The 19506-nt window shown below is 32.1% G+C and overlaps 27 non-coding genes across 27 annotated transcripts; all 27 read left to right on the top strand.

The window, feature by feature from the left end:
- The first annotated feature begins 842 nt into the window (after window positions 1–842).
- Window positions 843–915, top strand: TRNAV-CAC (transfer RNA valine (anticodon CAC)). Its single transcript has one exon. It is a non-coding gene; the product is annotated as a tRNA-Val (tRNA).
- Window positions 916–1348: 433 nt separating this feature from the next.
- TRNAV-GAC (transfer RNA valine (anticodon GAC)) lies at window positions 1349–1421 on the top strand. Its single transcript has one exon. It is a non-coding gene; the product is annotated as a tRNA-Val (tRNA).
- A 649-nt stretch (window positions 1422–2070) lies between these two features.
- TRNAV-AAC (transfer RNA valine (anticodon AAC)) lies at window positions 2071–2143 on the top strand. The gene has a single exon. It is a non-coding gene; the product is annotated as a tRNA-Val (tRNA).
- Window positions 2144–3011: 868 nt separating this feature from the next.
- On the top strand, window positions 3012–3084 carry TRNAV-CAC (transfer RNA valine (anticodon CAC)). Its single transcript has one exon. It is a non-coding gene; the product is annotated as a tRNA-Val (tRNA).
- Window positions 3085–3515: 431 nt separating this feature from the next.
- On the top strand, window positions 3516–3588 carry TRNAV-AAC (transfer RNA valine (anticodon AAC)). The gene has a single exon. It is a non-coding gene; the product is annotated as a tRNA-Val (tRNA).
- An 867-nt stretch (window positions 3589–4455) lies between these two features.
- Window positions 4456–4528, top strand: TRNAV-CAC (transfer RNA valine (anticodon CAC)). Its single transcript has one exon. It is a non-coding gene; the product is annotated as a tRNA-Val (tRNA).
- Window positions 4529–4961: 433 nt separating this feature from the next.
- Window positions 4962–5034, top strand: TRNAV-GAC (transfer RNA valine (anticodon GAC)). The gene has a single exon. It is a non-coding gene; the product is annotated as a tRNA-Val (tRNA).
- A 649-nt stretch (window positions 5035–5683) lies between these two features.
- Window positions 5684–5756, top strand: TRNAV-AAC (transfer RNA valine (anticodon AAC)). The gene has a single exon. It is a non-coding gene; the product is annotated as a tRNA-Val (tRNA).
- An 867-nt stretch (window positions 5757–6623) lies between these two features.
- Window positions 6624–6696, top strand: TRNAV-CAC (transfer RNA valine (anticodon CAC)). Its single transcript has one exon. It is a non-coding gene; the product is annotated as a tRNA-Val (tRNA).
- A 430-nt stretch (window positions 6697–7126) lies between these two features.
- Window positions 7127–7199, top strand: TRNAV-AAC (transfer RNA valine (anticodon AAC)). Its single transcript has one exon. It is a non-coding gene; the product is annotated as a tRNA-Val (tRNA).
- An 867-nt stretch (window positions 7200–8066) lies between these two features.
- Window positions 8067–8139, top strand: TRNAV-CAC (transfer RNA valine (anticodon CAC)). The gene has a single exon. It is a non-coding gene; the product is annotated as a tRNA-Val (tRNA).
- Window positions 8140–8573: 434 nt separating this feature from the next.
- Window positions 8574–8646, top strand: TRNAV-GAC (transfer RNA valine (anticodon GAC)). The gene has a single exon. It is a non-coding gene; the product is annotated as a tRNA-Val (tRNA).
- Window positions 8647–9295: 649 nt separating this feature from the next.
- Window positions 9296–9368, top strand: TRNAV-GAC (transfer RNA valine (anticodon GAC)). Its single transcript has one exon. It is a non-coding gene; the product is annotated as a tRNA-Val (tRNA).
- An 869-nt stretch (window positions 9369–10237) lies between these two features.
- Window positions 10238–10310, top strand: TRNAV-CAC (transfer RNA valine (anticodon CAC)). The gene has a single exon. It is a non-coding gene; the product is annotated as a tRNA-Val (tRNA).
- Window positions 10311–10742: 432 nt separating this feature from the next.
- On the top strand, window positions 10743–10815 carry TRNAV-AAC (transfer RNA valine (anticodon AAC)). The gene has a single exon. It is a non-coding gene; the product is annotated as a tRNA-Val (tRNA).
- A 649-nt stretch (window positions 10816–11464) lies between these two features.
- Window positions 11465–11537, top strand: TRNAV-AAC (transfer RNA valine (anticodon AAC)). Its single transcript has one exon. It is a non-coding gene; the product is annotated as a tRNA-Val (tRNA).
- Window positions 11538–12188: 651 nt separating this feature from the next.
- TRNAV-AAC (transfer RNA valine (anticodon AAC)) lies at window positions 12189–12261 on the top strand. The gene has a single exon. It is a non-coding gene; the product is annotated as a tRNA-Val (tRNA).
- Window positions 12262–12911: 650 nt separating this feature from the next.
- TRNAV-AAC (transfer RNA valine (anticodon AAC)) lies at window positions 12912–12984 on the top strand. The gene has a single exon. It is a non-coding gene; the product is annotated as a tRNA-Val (tRNA).
- Window positions 12985–13633: 649 nt separating this feature from the next.
- Window positions 13634–13706, top strand: TRNAV-GAC (transfer RNA valine (anticodon GAC)). The gene has a single exon. It is a non-coding gene; the product is annotated as a tRNA-Val (tRNA).
- Window positions 13707–14358: 652 nt separating this feature from the next.
- Window positions 14359–14431, top strand: TRNAV-AAC (transfer RNA valine (anticodon AAC)). The gene has a single exon. It is a non-coding gene; the product is annotated as a tRNA-Val (tRNA).
- A 649-nt stretch (window positions 14432–15080) lies between these two features.
- Window positions 15081–15153, top strand: TRNAV-AAC (transfer RNA valine (anticodon AAC)). Its single transcript has one exon. It is a non-coding gene; the product is annotated as a tRNA-Val (tRNA).
- Window positions 15154–15804: 651 nt separating this feature from the next.
- Window positions 15805–15877, top strand: TRNAV-AAC (transfer RNA valine (anticodon AAC)). Its single transcript has one exon. It is a non-coding gene; the product is annotated as a tRNA-Val (tRNA).
- Window positions 15878–16526: 649 nt separating this feature from the next.
- On the top strand, window positions 16527–16599 carry TRNAV-AAC (transfer RNA valine (anticodon AAC)). The gene has a single exon. It is a non-coding gene; the product is annotated as a tRNA-Val (tRNA).
- A 649-nt stretch (window positions 16600–17248) lies between these two features.
- Window positions 17249–17321, top strand: TRNAV-AAC (transfer RNA valine (anticodon AAC)). The gene has a single exon. It is a non-coding gene; the product is annotated as a tRNA-Val (tRNA).
- Window positions 17322–17970: 649 nt separating this feature from the next.
- On the top strand, window positions 17971–18043 carry TRNAV-GAC (transfer RNA valine (anticodon GAC)). Its single transcript has one exon. It is a non-coding gene; the product is annotated as a tRNA-Val (tRNA).
- Window positions 18044–18911: 868 nt separating this feature from the next.
- On the top strand, window positions 18912–18984 carry TRNAV-CAC (transfer RNA valine (anticodon CAC)). Its single transcript has one exon. It is a non-coding gene; the product is annotated as a tRNA-Val (tRNA).
- A 430-nt stretch (window positions 18985–19414) lies between these two features.
- Window positions 19415–19487, top strand: TRNAV-AAC (transfer RNA valine (anticodon AAC)). Its single transcript has one exon. It is a non-coding gene; the product is annotated as a tRNA-Val (tRNA).
- Window positions 19488–19506: the final 19 nt, after the last annotated feature.

Here is a 19506-nt window from a genome sequence, read left to right as displayed (position 1 = left end):
CAATGAATTTTTGGGTAAAATGCTCAATAAAAATACAATCAGATAAAAAGTTTATTTTAGCATGCCATACTGAATGCCAAAGATCATTTTTTATTGGATGATGGTCGCAAATTTTTCATGTAGTATCTGTAGTGTAGTGATTTCATGTTTGCCTCACACGTGAAAGGTCCCCAGTTCGAAATTGGCAGAAACATATTTTGTTACCTAAACACTTTGAATTCAATAATTTATATTTTGATAACTATCTACTGTTGCATTGCTCAATGAAAAAGCAAGCAATAATCATATTGCAGAATATCAAAAGTCAATTTCCCTTCTACCATGCATATTGGATGGTGTTGCATTTATGAAGTACCTGTAGTGTAGAGTTATTCACATTTACCCAATATGCATAAGGTTCCCCTTCAAAATTGGTCAGAAATACATTAAAAATAGATTTTTTTATTAAATACAATGATCAGAACTATTAATAAGTGAATGTGTCCTCTTGAAATGCAAAGTGGAAAAAATAGCATAGAAATTATTAGAAAATAGAAAAATAAGTTTAGAATTTTTTTTTCTAAGAAAACGGTTTGCCAATGGTACTTCCCGACTCCATAGTGATGAGATCTTCAAAAGTCAGTTTCTGTATTGTAGTGGTTATCACATTCGCCTAAAACACAAAAGGTCCCCAGTTCGAAACTGGGCAGAAATATGCTGTTATCTTTAGCATTTTAAAACAAGGGATTTTTGGTTGAAATGCCAAATAAAAATGCAATCATATAAAAAGTTTATTTCAGAATGCCATAATGTATGTCAAAGATCATTTTTTATTGGATGGCGGGAGATGCTGTTTCCATGTAGTTTCTGTAGTGTAGTGGTTATCATGTTCGCCTCACACGCGAAAGGTCCCCAGTTCGAAACTGGGCAGAAACATATTTTGTTACCTAAACACTTTGAATTCAATAATTAATATTTTGATAACTATCTACTGTTGCATTGCTCAATGAAAAAGCAAGCAATAATCATATTGCAGAATATCAAAAGTCAATTTCCCTTCTATCATGCATATTGGATGGTGTTGCATTCATGAAGTACCTGTAGTGTAGAGTTATTCATATTTACCCAATATGCATAAGGTCCCCCGTCAAAATTGGTCAGAAATACATTAAAAAAAAAGATTTTTTTTTAGTAAATACAGTGATCAGAATTGATAATAAGTGAATGTGTCCTCTTGAAATGCAAAGTGAAAAAATAGCGTCAAAATTATTAGAAAATAGGAAAAAAGTTTAGAAAAAATTATATTTCTAAGAAAAGCATGTGTCATTTGTACTTCCAGACTAGATAGTGATGGGATCCACGAGAGTCAGTTTCTGTAGTGTAGTGGTTATCACGTTCGCCTGACATGCAAAAGGTCCCCAGTTCGAAACTGGGCAGAAACAATCTTTTAGCTTTAGAATTTTAAAACAATGTATTTTTGGGTAAAATGCTCAATAAAAATACAATCAGATAAAAAGTTTATTTTAGCATGCCATACTGAATGCCAAAGATCATTTTTTATTGGATGATGGTCGCAAATTTTTCATGTAGTATCTGTAGTGTAGTGATTTCATGTTTGCCTCACACGTGAAAGGTCCCCAGTTCAAAATTGGCAGAAACATATTTTGTTACCTAAACACTTTGAATTCAATAATTTATATTTTGATAACTATCTACTGTTGCATTGCTCAATGAAAAAGCAAGCAAAAATCATATTGCAGAATATCAAAAGTCAATTTCCCTTCTATCATGCATATTGGATGGTGTTGCATTCATGAAGTACCTGTAGTGTAGAGTTATTCACATTTACCCAATATGCATAAGGTCCCCCGTCAAAATTGGTCAGAAATACATTAAAAAAAAAGATTTTTTTAGTAAATACAATGATCAGAATTGATAATAAGTGAATGTGTCCTCTTGAAATGCAAAGTGAAAAAATAGCGTCAAAATTATTAGAAAATAGGAAAAAAGTTTAGAAAAAATTATATTTCTAAGAAAAGCATGTGTCATTTGTACTTCCAGACTAGATAGTGATGGGATTCACGCGAGTCAGTTTCTGTAGTGTAGTGGTTATCACGTTCGCCTAACATGCGAAAGGTCCCCAGTTCAAAACTGGGCAGAAACAATCTTTTAGCTTTAGAATTTTAAAACAATGAATTTTTGGGTAAAATGCTCAATAAAAATACAATCAGATAAAAAGTTTATTTTAGCATGCCATACTGAATGCCAAAGATCATTTTTTATTGGATGATGGTCGCAAATTTTTCATGTAGTATCTGTAGTGTAGTGATTTCATGTTTGCCTCACACGTGAAAGGTCCCCAGTTTGAAATTGGCAGAAACATATTTTGTTACCTAAACACTTTGAATTCAATAATTTATATTTTGATAACTATATACTGTTGCATTGCTTAATGAAAAAGCAAGCAAAAAATCATATTGCAGAATATCAAAAGTCAATTTCCCTTCTACCATGCATATTGGATGGTGTTGCATTCATAAAGTACCTGTAGTGTAGTATTATTCACATTTAGCCAATATGCATAAGGTTCCCCTTCAAAATTGGTCAGAAATACATTAAAAATAGATTTTTTTATTAAATACAATGATCAGAACTATTAATAAGTGAATGTGTCCTCTTGAAATGCAAAGTGGAAAAAATAGCATAGAAATTATTAGAAAATAGAAAAATAAGTTTAGAATTTTTTTTTCTAAGAAAACGGTTTGCCAATGGTACTTCCCGACTCCATAGTGATGAGATCTTCAAAAGTCAGTTTCTGTATTGTAGTGGTTATCACATTCGCCTAAAACACAAAAGGTCCCCAGTTCGAAACTGGGCAGAAATATGCTGTTATCTTTAGAATTTTAAAACAAGGGATTTTTGGTTGAAATGCCAAATAAAAATGCAATCATATAAAAAGTTTATTACAGAATGCCATAATGTATGTCAAAGATCATTTTTTATTGGATGGCGGGAGATGCTGCTTCCATGTAGTTTCTGTAGTGTAGTGGTTATCACGTTCGCCTCACACGCGAAAGGTCCCCAGTTCGAAACTGGGCAGAAACATATTTTGTTACCTAAACACTTTGAATTCAATAATTTATATTTTGATAACTATCTACTGTTGCATTGCTCAATGAAAAAGCAAGCAAAAATCATATTGCAGAATATCAAAAGTCAATTTCCCTTCTATCAGGCATATTGGATGGTGTTGCATTCATGAAGTACCTGTAGTGTAGAGTTATTCACATTTACCCAATATGCATAAGGTCCCCCTTCAAAATTGGTCAGAAATACATTAAAAAAAGATTTTTTTTTAGAAAATACAATGATCAGAATTGATAATAAGTGAATGTGTCCTCTTGAAATGCAAAGTGGAAAAATAGCGTCAAAATTATTAGAAAATAGGAAAAAAGTTTAGAAAAAATTATATTTCTAAGAAAAGCATGTGTCATTTGTACTTCCAGACTAGATAGTGATGGGTTCCACGAGAGTCAGTTTCTGTAGTGTTGTGGTTATCACGTTTGCCTAACATGCGAAAGGTCCCCAGTTCGAAACTGGGCAGAAACAATCTTTTAGCTTTAGAATTTTAAAACAATGAATTTTTGGGTAAAATGCTCAATAAAAATACAATCAGATAAAAAGTTTATTTTAGCATGCCATACTGAATGCCAAAGATCATTTTTTATTGGATGATGGTCGCAAATTTTTCATGTAGTATCTGTAGTGTAGTGATTTCATGTTTGCCTCACACGTGAAAGGTCCCCAGTTCGAAATTGGCAGAAACATATTTTGTTACCTAAACACTTTGAATTCAATAATTTATATTTTGATAACTATCTACTGTTGCATTGCTCAATGAAAAAGCAAGCAATAATCATATTGCAGAATATCAAAAGTCAATTTCCCTTCTACCATGCATATTGGATGGTGTTGCATTTATGAAGTACCTGTAGTGTAGAGTTATTCACATTTACCCAATATGCATAAGGTTCCCCTTCAAAATTGGTCAGAAATACATTAAAAATAGATTTTTTTATTAAATACAATGATCAGAACTATTAATAAGTGAATGTGTCCTCTTGAAATGCAAAGTGGAAAAAATAGCATAGAAATTATTAGAAAATAGAAAAATAAGTTTAGAATTTTTTTTTCTAAGAAAACGGTTTGCCAATGGTACTTCCCGACTCCATAGTGATGAGATCTTCAAAAGTCAGTTTCTGTATTGTAGTGGTTATCACATTCGCCTAAAACACAAAAGGTCCCCAGTTCGAAACTGGGCAGAAATATGCTGTTATCTTTAGCATTTTAAAACAAGGGATTTTTGGTTGAAATGCCAAATAAAAATGCAATCATATAAAAAGTTTATTTCAGAATGCCATAATGTATGTCAAAGATCATTTTTTATTGGATGGCGGGAGATGCTGTTTCCATGTAGTTTCTGTAGTGTAGTGGTTATCATGTTCGCCTCACACGCGAAAGGTCCCCAGTTCGAAACTGGGCAGAAACATATTTTGTTACCTAAACACTTTGAATTCAATAATTAATATTTTGATAACTATCTACTGTTGCATTGCTCAATGAAAAAGCAAGCAATAATCATATTGCAGAATATCAAAAGTCAATTTCCCTTCTATCATGCATATTGGATGGTGTTGCATTCATGAAGTACCTGTAGTGTAGAGTTATTCATATTTACCCAATATGCATAAGGTCCCCCGTCAAAATTGGTCAGAAATACATTAAAAAAAAAGATTTTTTTTTAGTAAATACAGTGATCAGAATTGATAATAAGTGAATGTGTCCTCTTGAAATGCAAAGTGAAAAAATAGCGTCAAAATTATTAGAAAATAGGAAAAAAGTTTAGAAAAAATTATATTTCTAAGAAAAGCATGTGTCATTTGTACTTCCAGACTAGATAGTGATAGGATCCACGAGAGTCAGTTTCTGTAGTGTAGTGGTTATCACGTTCGCCTGACATGCGAAAGGTCCCCAGTTCGAAACTGGGCAGAAACAATCTTTTAGCTTTAGAATTTTAAAACAATGTATTTTTGGGTAAAATGCTCAATAAAAATACAATCAGATAAAAAGTTTATTTTAGCATGCCATACTGAATGCCAAAGATCATTTTTTATTGGATGATGGTCGCAAATTTTTCATGTAGTATCTGTAGTGTAGTGATTTCATGTTTGCCTCACACGTGAAAGGTCCCCAGTTCAAAATTGGCAGAAACATATTTTGTTACCTAAACACTTTGAATTCAATAATTTATATTTTGATAACTATCTACTGTTGCATTGCTCAATGAAAAAGCAAGCAAAAATCATATTGCAGAATATCAAAAGTCAATTTCCCTTCTATCATGCATATTGGATGGTGTTGCATTCATGAAGTACCTGTAGTGTAGAGTTATTCACATTTACCCAATATGCATAAGGTCCCCCGTCAAAATTGGTCAGAAATACATTAAAAAAAAAGATTTTTTTAGTAAATACAATGATCAGAATTGATAATAAGTGAATGTGTCCTCTTGAAATGCAAAGTGAAAAAATAGCATCAAAATTATTAGAAAATAGGAAAAAAGTTTAGAAAAAATTATATTTCTAAGAAAAGCATGTGTCATTTGTACTTCCAGACTAGATAGTGATGGGATTCACGCGAGTCAGTTTCTGTAGTGTAGTGGTTATCACGTTCGCCTAACATGCGAAAGGTCCCCAGTTCGAAACTGGGCAGAAACAATCTTTTTAGCTTTAGAATTTTAAAACAATGAATTTTTGGGTAAAATGCTCAATAAAAATACAATCAGATAAAAAGTTTATTTTAGCATGCCATACTGAATGCCAAAGATCATTTTTTATTGGATGATGGTCGCAAATTTTTCATGTAGTATCTGTAGTGTAGTGATTTCATGTTTGCCTCACACGTGAAAGGTCCCCAGTTTGAAATTGGCAGAAACATATTTTGTTACCTAAACACTTTGAATTCAATAATTTATATTTTGATAACTATCTACTGTTGCATTGCTCAATGAAAAAGCAAGCAATAATCATATTGCAGAATATCAAAAGTCAATTTCCCTTCTACCATGCATATTGGATGGTGTTGCATTCATGAAGTACCTGTAGTGTAGAGTTATTCACATTTAGCCAATATGCATAAGGTTCCCCTTCAAAATTGGTCAGAAATACATTAAAAATAGATTTTTTTATTAAATACAATGATCAGAACTATTAATAAGTGAATGTGTCCTCTTGAAATGCAAAGTGGAAAAAATAGCATAGAAATTATTAGAAAATAGAAAAATAAGTTTAGAATTTTTTTTCTAAGAAAACGGTTTGCCAATGGTACTTCCCGACTCCATAGTGATGAGATCTTCAAAAGTCAGTTTCTGTATTGTAGTGGTTATCACATTCGCCTAAAACACAAAAGGTCCCCAGTTCGAAACTGGGCAGAAATATGCTGTTATCTTTAGAATTTTAAAACAAGGGATTTTTGGTTGAAATGCCAAATAAAAATGCAATCATATAAAAAGTTTATTACAGAATGCCATAATGTATGTCAAAGATCATTTTTTATTGGATGGCGGGAGATACTGCTTCCATGTAGTTTCTGTAGTGTAGTGGTTATCACGTTCGCCTCACACGCGAAAGGTCCCCAGTTCGAAACTGGGCAGAAACATATTTTGTTACCTAAACACTTTGAATTCAATAATTTATATTTTGATAACTATCTACTGTTGCATTGCTCAATGAAAAAGCAAGCAAAAATCATATTGCAGAATATCAAAAGTCAATTTCCCTTCTATCAGGCATATTGGATGGTGTTGCATTCATGAAGTACCTGTAGTGTAGAGTTATTCACATTTACCCAATATGCATAAGGTCCCCCTTCAAAATTGGTCAGAAATACATTAAAAAAAGATTTTTTTTAGAAAATACAATGATCAGAATTGATAATAAGTGAATGTGTCCTCTTGAAATGCAAAGTGGAAAAATAGCGTCAAAATTATTAGAAAATAGGAAAAAAGTTTAGAAAAAAATATATTTCTAAGAAAAGCATGTGTCATTTGTACTTCCAGACTAGATAGTGATGGGTTCCACGAGAGTCAGTTTCTGTAGTGTTGTGGTTATCACGTTTGCCTAACATGCGAAAGGTCCCCAGTTCGAAACTGGGCAGAAACAATCTTTTAGCTTTAGAATTTTAAAACAATGAATTTTTGGGTAAAATGCTCAATAAAAATACAATCAGATAAAAAGTTTATTTTAGCATGCCATACTGAATGCCAAAGATCATTTTTTATTGGATGATGGTCGCAAATTTTTCATGTAGTATCTGTAGTGTAGTGATTTCATGTTTGCCTCACACGTGAAAGGTCCCCAGTTCGAAATTGGCAGAAACATATTTTGTTACCTAAACACTTTGAATTCAATAATTTATATTTTGATAACTATCTACTGTTGCATTGCTCAATGAAAAAGCAAGCAATAATCATATTGCAGAATATCAAAAGTCAATTTCCCTTCTACCATGCATATTGGATGGTGTTGCATTTATGAAGTACCTGTAGTGTAGAGTTATTCACATTTACCCAATATGCATAAGGTTCCCCTTCAAAATTGGTCAGAAATACATTAAAAATAGATTTTTTTATTAAATACAATGATCAGAACTATTAATAAGTGAATGTGTCCTCTTGAAATGCAAAGTGGAAAAAATAGCATAGAAATTATTAGAAAATAGAAAAATAAGTTTAGAATTTTTTTTTCTAAGAAAACGGTTTGCCAATGGTACTTCCCGACTCCATAGTGATGAGATCTTCAAAAGTCAGTTTCTGTATTGTAGTGGTTATCACATTCGCCTAAAACACAAAAGGTCCCCAGTTCGAAACTGGGCAGAAATATGCTGTTATCTTTAGCATTTTAAAACAAGGGATTTTTGGTTGAAATGCCAAATAAAAATGCAATCATATAAAAAGTTTATTTCAGAATGCCATAATGTATGTCAAAGATCATTTTTTATTGGATGGCGGGAGATGCTGTTTCCATGTAGTTTCTGTAGTGTAGTGGTTATCATGTTCGCCTCACACGCGAAAGGTCCCCAGTTCGAAACTGGGCAGAAACATATTTTGTTACCTAAACACTTTGAATTCAATAATTAATATTTTGATAACTATCTACTGTTGCATTGCTCAATGAAAAAGCAAGCAATAATCATATTGCAGAATATCAAAAGTCAATTTCCCTTCTATCATGCATATTGGATGGTGTTGCATTCATGAAGTACCTGTAGTGTAGAGTTATTCATATTTACCCAATATGCATAAGGTCCCCCGTCAAAATTGGTCAGAAATACATTAAAAAAAAAGATTTTTTTTTAGTAAATACAGTGATCAGAATTGATAATAAGTGAATGTGTCCTCTTGAAAAGCAAAGTGGAAAAATAGCATCAAAATTATTAGAAAATAGGAAAAAAAGTGTAGAAAAAATTATATTTCTAAGAAAAGCATGTGTCATTTGTACTTCCAGACTAGATAGTGATGGGCTCCACGAGAGTCAGTTTCTGTAGTGTAGTGGTTATCACGTTCGCCTGACATGCGAAAGGTCCCCAGTTCGAAACTGGGCAGAAACAATCTTTTAGCTTTAGAATTTTAAAACAATGAATTTTTGGGTAAAATGCTCAATAAAAATACAATCAGATAAAAAGTTTATTTTAGCATGCCATACTGAATGCCAAAGATCATTTTTTATTGGGTGATGGTCGCAAATTTTTCATGTAGTATCTGTAGTGTAGTGATTTCATGTTTGCCTCACACGTGAAAGGTCCCCAGTTTGAAATTGGCAGAAACATATTTTGTTACCTAAACACTTTGAATTCAATAATTTATATTTTGATAACTATCTACTGTTGCATTGCTCAATGAAAAAGCAAGCAATAATCATATTGCAGAATATCAAAAGTCAATTTCCCTTCTACCATGCATATTGGATGGTGTTGCATTCATGAAGTACCTGTAGTGTAGAGTTATTCACATTTACCCAATATGCATAAGGTCCCCCTTCAAAATTGGTCAAAAATACATTAAAAAAAGATTTTTTTTAGAAAATACAATGATCAGAATTGATAATAAGTGAATGTGTCCTCTTGAAAAGCAAAGTGGAAAAATAGCATCAAAATTATTAGAAAATAGGAAAAAAAGTTTAGAAAAAATTATATTTCTAAGAAAAGCATGTGTCATTTGTACTTCCAGACTAGATAGTGATGGGATCCACGAGAGTCAGTTTCTGTAGTGTAGTGGTTATCACGTTCGCCTGACATGCGAAAGGTCCCCAGTTCGAAACTGGGCAGAAACAATCTTTTAGCTTTAGAATTTTAAAACAATGAATTTTTGGGTAAAATGCTCAATAAAAATACAATCAGATAAAAAGTTTATTTTAGCATGCCATACTGAATGCCAAAGATCATTTTTTATTGGATGATGGTCGCAAATTTTTCATGTAGTATCTGTAGTGTAGTGATTTCATGTTTGCCTCACACGTGAAAGGTCCCCAGTTTGAAATTGGCAGAAACATACTTTGTTACCTAAACACTTTGAATTCAATAATTTATATTTTGATAACTATATACTGTTGCATTGCTTAATGAAAAAGCAAGCAAAAAAATCATATTGCAGAATATCAAAAGTCAATTTCCCTTCTACCATGCATATTGGATGGTGTTGCATTCATAAAGTACCTGTAGTGTAGTATTATTCACATTTAGCCAATATGCATAAGGTTCCCCTTCAAAATTGGTCAGAAATACATTAAAAATAGATTTTTTTATTAAATACAATGATCAGAACTATTAATAAGTGAATGTGTCCTCTTGAAATGCAAAGTGGAAAAAATAGCATAGAAATTATTAGAAAATAGAAAAATAAGTTTAGACATTTTTTTTCTAAGAAAACGGTTTGCCAATGGTACTTCCCAACTCCATAGTGATGAGATCTTCAAAAGTCAGTTTCTGTATTGTAGTGGTTATCACATTCGCCTAAAACACAAAAGGTCCCCAGTTCGAAACTGGGCAGAAATATGCTGTTATCTTTAGAATTTTAAAACAAGGGATTTTTGGTTGAAATGCCAAATAAAAATGCAATCATATAAAAAGTTTATTTCAGAATGCCATAATGTATGTCAAAGATCATTTTTTATTGGATGGCGGGAGATGCTGTTTCCATGTAGTTTCTGTAGTGTAGTGGTTATCATGTTCGCCTCACACGCGAAAGGTCCCCAGTTCGAAACTGGGCAGAAACATATTTTGTTACCTAAACACTTTGAATTCAATAATTTATATTTTGATAACTATCTACTGTTGCATTGCTCAATGAAAAAGCAAGCAATAATCAAATTGCAGAATATCAAAAGTCAATTTCCCTTCTATCATGCATATTGGATGGTGTTGCATTCATGAAGTACCTGTAGTGTAGAGTTATTCATATTTACCCAATATGCATAAGGTCCCCCGTCAAAATTGGTCAGAAATACATTAAAAAAAAGATTTTTTTTTAGTAAATACAGTGATCAGAATTGATAATAAGTGAATGTGTCCTCTTGAAATGCAAAGTGGAAAAATAGCGTCAAAATTATTAGAAAATAGGAAAAAAGTTTAGAAAAAATTATATTTCTAAGAAAAGCATGTGTCATTTGTACTTCCAGACTAGATAGTGATGGGATTCACGCGAGTCAGTTTCTGTAGTGTAGTGGTTATCACGTTCGCCTAACATGCGGAAGGTCCCCAGTTCGAAACTGGGCAGAAACAATCTTTTAGCTTTAGAATTTTAAAACAATGAATTTTTGGGTAAAATGCTCAATAAAAATACAATCAGATAAAAAGTTTATTTTAGCATGCCATACTGAATGCCAAAGATCATTTTTTATTGGATGATGGTCGCAAATTTTTCATGTAGTATCTGTAGTGTAGTGATTTCATGTTTGCCTCACACGTGAAAGGTCCCCAGTTCAAAATTGGCAGAAACATATTTTGTTACCTAAACACTTTGAATTCAATAATTTATATTTTGATAACTATCTACTGTTGCATTGCTCAATGAAAAAGCAAGCAAAAATCATATTGCAGAATATCAAAAGTAAATTTCCCTTCTATCATGCATATTGGATGGTGTTGCATTCATGAAGTACCTGTAGTGTAGAGTTATTCACATTTACCCAATATGCATAAGGTCCCCCGTCAAAATTGGTCAGAAATACATTTAAAAAAAAGATTTTTTTAGTAAATACAATGATCAGAATTGATAATAAGTGAATGTGTCCTCTTGAAATGCAAAGTGGAAAAATAGCGTCAAAATTATTAGAAAATAGGAAAAAAGTTTAGAAAAAATTATATTTCTAAGAAAAGCATGTGTCATTTGTACTTCCAGACTAGATAGTGATGGGATTCACGCGAGTCAGTTTCTGTAGTGTAGTGGTTATCACGTTCGCCTAACATGCGAAAGGTCCCCAGTTCGAAACTGGGCAGAAACAATCTTTTAGCTTTAGAATTTTAAAACAATGAATTTTTGGGTAAAATGCTCAATAAAAATACAATCAGATAAAAAGTTTATTTTAGCATGCCATACTGAATGCCAAAGATCATTTTTTATTGGATGATGGTCGCAAATTTTTCATGTAGTATCTGTAGTGTAGTGATTTCATGTTTGCCTCACACGTGAAAGGTCCCCAGTTTGAAATTGGCAGAAACATATTTTGTTACCTAAACACTTTGAATTCAATAATTTATATTTTGATAACTATCTACTGTTGCATTGCTCAATGAAAAAGCAAGCAATAATCAAATTGCAGAATATCAAAAGTCAATTTCCCTTCTATCATGCATATTGGATGGTGTTGCATTCATGAAGTACCTGTAGTGTAGAGTTATTCATATTTACCCAATATGCATAAGGTCCCCCGTCAAAATTGGTCAGAAATACATTAAAAAAAAAGATTTTTTTTTAGTAAATACAGTGATCAGAATTGATAATAAGTGAATGTGTCCTCTTGAAATGCAAAGTGGAAAAATAGCGTCAAAATTATTAGAAAATAGGAAAAAAGTTTAGAAAAAATTATATTTCTAAGAAAAGCATGTGTCATTTGTACTTCCAGACTAGATAGTGATGGGATTCACGCGAGTCAGTTTCTGTAGTGTAGTGGTTATCACGTTCGCCTAACATGCGGAAGGTCCCCAGTTCGAAACTGGGCAGAAACAATCTTTTAGCTTTAGAATTTTAAAACAATGAATTTTTGGGTAAAATGCTCAATAAAAATACAATCAGATAAAAAGTTTATTTTAGCATGCCATACTGAATGCCAAAGATCATTTTTTATTGGATGATGGTCGCAAATTTTTCATGTAGTATCTGTAGTGTAGTGATTTCATGTTTGCCTCACACGTGAAAGGTCCCCAGTTCAAAATTGGCAGAAACATATTTTGTTACCTAAACACTTTGAATTCAATAATTTATATTTTGATAACTATCTACTGTTGCATTGCTCAATGAAAAAGCAAGCAAAAATCATATTGCAGAATATCAAAAGTAAATTTCCCTTCTATCATGCATATTGGATGGTGTTGCATTCATGAAGTACCTGTAGTGTAGAGTTATTCACATTTACCCAATATGCATAAGGTCCCCCGTCAAAATTGGTCAGAAATACATTTAAAAAAAAGATTTTTTTTAGTAAATAAAATGATCAGAATTGATAATAAGTGAATGTGTCCTCTTGAAATGCAAAGTGGAAAAATAGCGTCAAAATTATTAGAAAATAGGAAAAAAGTTTAGAAAAAATTATATTTCTAAGAAAAGCATGTGTCATTTGTACTTCCAGACTAGATAGTGATGGGATTCACGCGAGTCAGTTTCTGTAGTGTAGTGGTTATCACGTTCGCCTAACATGCGAAAGGTCCCCAGTTCGAAACTGGGCAGAAACAATCTTTTAGCTTTAGAATTTTAAAACAATGAATTTTTGGGTAAAATGCTCATTAAAAATACAATCAGATAAAAAGTTTATTTTAGCATGCCATACTGAATGCCAAAGATCATTTTTTATTGGATGATGGTCGCAAATTTTTCATGTAGTATCTGTAGTGTAGTGATTTCATGTTTGCCTCACACGTGAAAGGTCCCCAGTTTGAAATTGGCAGAAACATATTTTGTTACCTAAACACTTTGAATTCAATAATTTATATTTTGATAACTATCTACTGTTGCATTGCTCAATGAAAAAGCAAGCAATAATCATATTGCAGAATATCAAAAGTCAATTTCCCTTCTACCATGCATATTGGATGGTGTTGCATTCATAAAGTACCTGTAGTGTAGAGTTATTCACATTTACCCAATATGCATAAGGTCCCCCTTCAAAATTGGTCAAAAATACATTAAAAAAAGATTTTTTTTAGAAAATACAATGATCAGAATTGATAATAAGTGAATGTGTCCTCTTGAAAAGCAAAGTGGAAAAATAGCATCAAAATTATTAGAAAATAGGAAAAAAAGTTTAGAAAAAATTATATTTCTAAGAAAAGCATGTGTCATTTGTACTTCCAGACTAGATAGTGATGGGATCCACGAGAGTCAGTTTCTGTAGTGTAGTGGTTATCACGTTCGCCTGACATGCGAAAGGTCCCCAGTTCGAAACTGGGCAGAAACAATCTTTTAGCTTTAGAATTTTAAAACAATGAATTTTTGGGTAAAATGCTCAATAAAAATACAATCAGATAAAAAGTTTATTTTAGCATGCCATACTGAATGCCAAAGATCATTTTTTATTGGATGATGGTCGCAAATTTTTCATGTAGTATCTGTAGTGTAGTGATTTCATGTTTGCCTCACACGTGAAAGGTCCCCAGTTTGAAATTGGCAGAAACATATTTTGTTACCTAAACACTTTGAATTCAATAATTTATATTTTGATAACTATATACTGTTGCATTGCTTAATGAAAAAGCAAGCAAAAAATCATATTGCAGAATATCAAAAGTCAATTTCCCTTCTATCATGCATATTGGATGGTGTTGCATTCATGAAGTACCTGTAGTGTAGAGTTATTCATATTTACCCAATATGCATAAGGTCCCCCGTCAAAATTGGTCAGAAATACATTAAAAAAAAAGATTTTTTTTTAGTAAATACAGTGATCAGAATTGATAATAAGTGAATGTGTCCTCTTGAAATGCAAAGTGGAAAAATAGCGTCAAAATTATTAGAAAATAGGAAAAAAGTTTAGAAAAAATTATATTTCTAAGAAAAGCATGTGTCATTTGTACTTCCAGACTAGATAGTGATGGGATTCACGCGAGTCAGTTTCTGTAGTGTAGTGGTTATCACGTTCGCCTAACATGCGGAAGGTCCCCAGTTCGAAACTGGGCAGAAACAATCTTTTAGCTTTAGAATTTTAAAACAATGAATTTTTGGGTAAAATGCTCAATAAAAATACAATCAGATAAAAAGTTTATTTTAGCATGCCATACTGAATGCCAAAGATCATTTTTTATTGGATGATGGTCGCAAATTTTTCATGTAGTATCTGTAGTGTAGTGATTTCATGTTTGCCTCCCACGTGAAAGGTCCCCAGTTCAAAATTGGCAGAAACATATTTTGTTACCTAAACACTTTGAATTCAATAATTTATATTTTGATAACTATCTACTGTTGCATTGCTCAATGAAAAAGCAAGCAAAAATCATATTGCAGAATATCAAAAGTAAATTTCCCTTCTATCATGCATATTGGATGGTGTTGCATTCATGAAGTACCTGTAGTGTAGAGTTATTCACATTTACCCAATATGCATAAGGTCCCCCGTCAAAATTGGTCAGAAATACATTTAAAAAAAAGATTTTTTTAGTAAATACAATGATCAGAATTGATAATAAGTGAATGTGTCCTCTTGAAATGCAAAGTGGAAAAATAGCGTCAAAATTATTAGAAAATAGGAAAAAAGTTTAGAAAAAATTATATTTCTAAGAAAAGCATGTGTCATTTGTACTTCCAGACTAGATAGTGATGGGATTCACGCGAGTCAGTTTCTGTAGTGTAGTGGTTATCACGTTCGCCTAACATGCGAAAGGTCCCCAGTTCGAAACTGGGCAGAAACAATCTTTTAGCTTTAGAATTTTAAAACAATGAATTTTTGGGTAAAATGCTCAATAAAAATACAATCAGATAAAAAGTTTATTTTAGCATGCCATACTGAATGCCAAAGATCATTTTTTATTGGATGATGGTCGCAAATTTTTCATGTAGTATCTGTAGTGTAGTGATTTCATGTTTGCCTCACACGTGAAAGGTCCCCAGTTTGAAATTGGCAGAAACATATTTTGTTACCTAAACACTTTGAATTCAATAATTTATATTTTGATAACTATCTACTGTTGCATTGCTCAATGAAAAAGCAAGCAATAATCAAATTGCAGAATATCAAAAGTCAATTTCCCTTCTATCATGCATATTGGATGGTGTTGCATTCATGAAGTACCTGTAGTGTAGAGTTATTCATATTTACCCAATATGCATAAGGTCCCCCGTCAAAATTGGTCAGAAATACATAAAAAAAAAAGATTTTTTTTTAGTAAATACAGTGATCAGAATTGATAATAAGTGAATGTGTCCTCTTGAAATGCAAAGTGGAAAAATAGCGTCAAAATTATTAGAAAATAGGAAAAAAGTTTAGAAAAAATTATATTTCTAAGAAAAGCATGTGTCATTTGTACTTCCAGACTAGATAGTGATGGGATTCACGCGAGTCAGTTTCTGTAGTGTAGTGGTTATCACGTTCGCCTAACATGCGGAAGGTCCCCAGTTCGAAACTGGGCAGAAACAATCTTTTAGCTTTAGAATTTTAAAACAATGAATTTTTGGGTAAAATGCTCAATAAAAATACAATCAGATAAAAAGTTTATTTTAGCATGCCATACTGAATGCCAAAGATCATTTTTTATTGGATGATGGTCGCAAATTTTTCATGTAGTATCTGTAGTGTAGTGATTTCATGTTTGCCTCACACGTGAAAGGTCCCCAGTTCAAAATTGGCAGAAACATATTTTGTTACCTAAACACTTTGAATTCAATAATTTATATTTTGATAACTATCTACTGTTGCATTGCTCAATGAAAAAGCAAGCAAAAATCATATTGCAGAATATCAAAAGTAAATTTCCCTTCTATCATGCATATTGGATGGTGTTGCATTCATGAAGTACCTGTAGTGTAGAGTTATTCACATTTACCCAATATGCATAAGGTCCCCCGTCAAAATTGGTCAGAAATACATTTAAAAAAAAGATTTTTTTAGTAAATACAATGATCAGAATTGATAATAAGTGAATGTGTCCTCTTGAAATGCAAAGTGGAAAAATAGCGTCAAAATTATTAGAAAATAGGAAAAAAGTTTAGAAAAAATTATATTTCTAAGAAAAGCATGTGTCATTTGTACTTCCAGACTAGATAGTGATGGGATTCACGCGAGTCAGTTTCTGTAGTGTAGTGGTTATCACGTTCGCCTAACATGCGAAAGGTCCCCAGTTCGAAACTGGGCAGAAACAATCTTTTAGCTTTAGAATTTTAAAACAATGAATTTTTGGGTAAAATGCTCAATAAAAATACAATCAGATAAAAAGTTTATTTTAGCATGCCATACTGAATGCCAAAGATCATTTTTTATTGGATGATGGTCGCAAATTTTTCATGTAGTATCTGTAGTGTAGTGATTTCATGTTTGCCTCACACGTGAAAGGTCCCCAGTTTGAAATTGGCAGAAACATATTTTGTTACCTAAACACTTTGAATTCAATAATTTATATTTTGATAACTATCTACTGTTGCATTGCTCAATGAAAAAGCAAGCAATAATCATATTGCAGAATATCAAAAGTCAATTTCCCTTCTACCATGCATATTGGATGGTGTTGCATTCATAAAGTACCTGTAGTGTAGAGTTATTCACATTTACCCAATATGCATAAGGTCCCCCTTCAAAATTGGTCAAAAATACATTAAAAAAAGATTTTTTTTAGAAAATACAATGATCAGAATTGATAATAAGTGAATGTGTCCTCTTGAAAAGCAAAGTGGAAAAATAGCATCAAAATTATTAGAAAATAGGAAAAAAAGTTTAGAAAAAATTATATTTCTAAGAAAAGCATGTGTCATTTGTACTTCCAGACTAGATAGTGATGGGATCCACGAGAGTCAGTTTCTGTAGTGTAGTGGTTATCACGTTCGCCTAACATGCGGAAGGTCCCCAGTTCGAAACTGGGCAGAAACAATCTTTTAGCTTTAGAATTTTAAAACAATGAATTTTTGGGTAAAATGCTCAATAAAAATACAATCAGATAAAAAGTTTATTTTAGCATGCCATACTGAATGCCAAAGATCATTTTTTATTGGATGATGGTCGCAAATTTTTCATGTAGTATCTGTAGTGTAGTGATTTCATGTTTGCCTCACACGTGAAAGGTCCCCAGTTCAAAATTGGCAGAAACATATTTTGTTACCTAAACACTTTGAATTCAATAATTTATATTTTGATAACTATCTACTGTTGCATTGCTCAATGAAAAAGCAAGCAAAAATCATATTGCAGAATATCAAAAGTCAATTTCCCTTCTATCATGCATATTGGATGGTGTTGCATTCATGAAGTACCTGTAGTGTAGAGTTATTCACATTTACCCAATATGCATAAGGTCCCCCGTCAAAATTGGTCAGAAATACATTAAAAAAAAAGATTTTTTTAGTAAATACAATGATCAGAATTGATAATAAGTGAATGTGTCCTCTTGAAATGCAAAGTGGAAAAATAGCGTCAAAATTATTAGAAAATAGGAAAAAAGTTTAGAAAAAATTATATTTCTAAGAAAAGCATGTGTCATTTGTACTTCCAGACTAGAAAGTGATGAGATCCACGAGAGTCAGTTTCTGTAGTGTAGTGGTTATCACGTTCGCCTGACATGCGAAAGGTCCCCAGTTCATAACTGGGCAGAAACAATCTTTTAGCTTTAGAATTTTAAAACAATGAATTTTTGGGTAAAATGCTCAATAAAAATACAATCAGATAAAAAGTTTATTTTAGCATGCCATACTGAATGCCAAAGATCATTTTTTATTGGATGATGGTCGCAAATTTTTCATGTAGTATCTGTAGTGTAGTGATTTCATGTTTGCCTCACACGTGAAAGGTCCCCAGTTTGAAATTGGCAGAAACATATTTTGTTACCTAAACACTTTGAATTCAATAATTTATATTTTGATAACTATATACTGTTGCATTGCTTAATGAAAAAGCAAGCAAAAAATCATATTGCAGAATATCAAAAGTCAATTTCCCTTCTACCATGCATATTGGATGGTGTTGCATTCATAAAGTACCTGTAGTGTAGTATTATTCACATTTAGCCACTATGCATAAGGTTCCCCTTCAAAATTGGTCAGAAATACATTAAAAATAGATTTTTTTATTAAATACAATGATCAGAACTATTAATAAGTGAATGTGTCCTCTTGAAATGCAAAGTGGAAAAAATAGCATAGAAATTATTAGAAAATAGAAAAATAAGTTTAGAATTTTTTTTTCTAAGAAAACGGTTTGCCAATGGTACTTCCCAACTCCATAGTGATGAGATCTTCAAAAGTCAGTTTCTGTATTGTAGTGGTTATCACATTCGCCTAAAACACAAAAGGTCCCCAGTTCGAAACTGGGCAGAAATATGCTGTTATCTTTAGAATTTTAAAACAAGGGATTTTTGGTTGAAATGCCAAATAAAAATGCAATCATATAAAAAGTTTATTTCAGAATGCCATAATGTATGTCAAAGATCATTTTTTATTGGATGGCGGGAGATGCTGTTTCCATGTAGTTTCTGTAGTGTAGTGGTTATCATGTTCGCCTCACACGCGAAAGGTCCCCAGTTCGAAACTGGGCAGAAACATATTTTGTTACCTAAACACTTTGAATTCAATAATTTATATTTTGATAACTATCTACTGTTGCATTGCTCAATGAAAAAGCAAGCAATAATCATATTGCAGAATATCAAAAGTCAATTTCCCTTCTACCATGCATATTGGATGGTGTTGCATTCATGAAGTACCTGTAGTGTAGAGTTATTCACATTTACCCAATATGCATAAGGTCCCCCTTCAAAATTGGTCAGAAATACATTAAAAAAAGATTTTTTTAGAAAATACAATGATCAGAATTGTTAATAAGTGAATGTGTCCTCTTGAAAAGCAAAGTGGAAAAATAGCGTCAAAATTATTAGAAAATAGGAAAAAAAGTTTAGAAAAAATTATATTTCTAAGAAAAGCATGTGTCATTTGTACTTCCAGACTAGATAGTGATGGGATCCACGAGAGTCAGTTTCTGTAGTGTAGTGGTTATCACGTTCGCCTAACACGCGAAAGGTCCCCAGTTCGAAACTGGGCAGAAACAATATTTTAGCTTTAGAATT

This window comes from Pseudophryne corroboree, chromosome 4 (assembly GCF_028390025.1).
Source record: "Pseudophryne corroboree isolate aPseCor3 chromosome 4, aPseCor3.hap2, whole genome shotgun sequence".
Lineage (NCBI taxonomy): Eukaryota > Metazoa > Chordata > Amphibia > Anura > Myobatrachidae > Pseudophryne > Pseudophryne corroboree.
The sequence above is the reverse complement of the archived record's forward strand: the minus strand, read 5'-3'. Positions and strand labels throughout refer to the sequence as shown.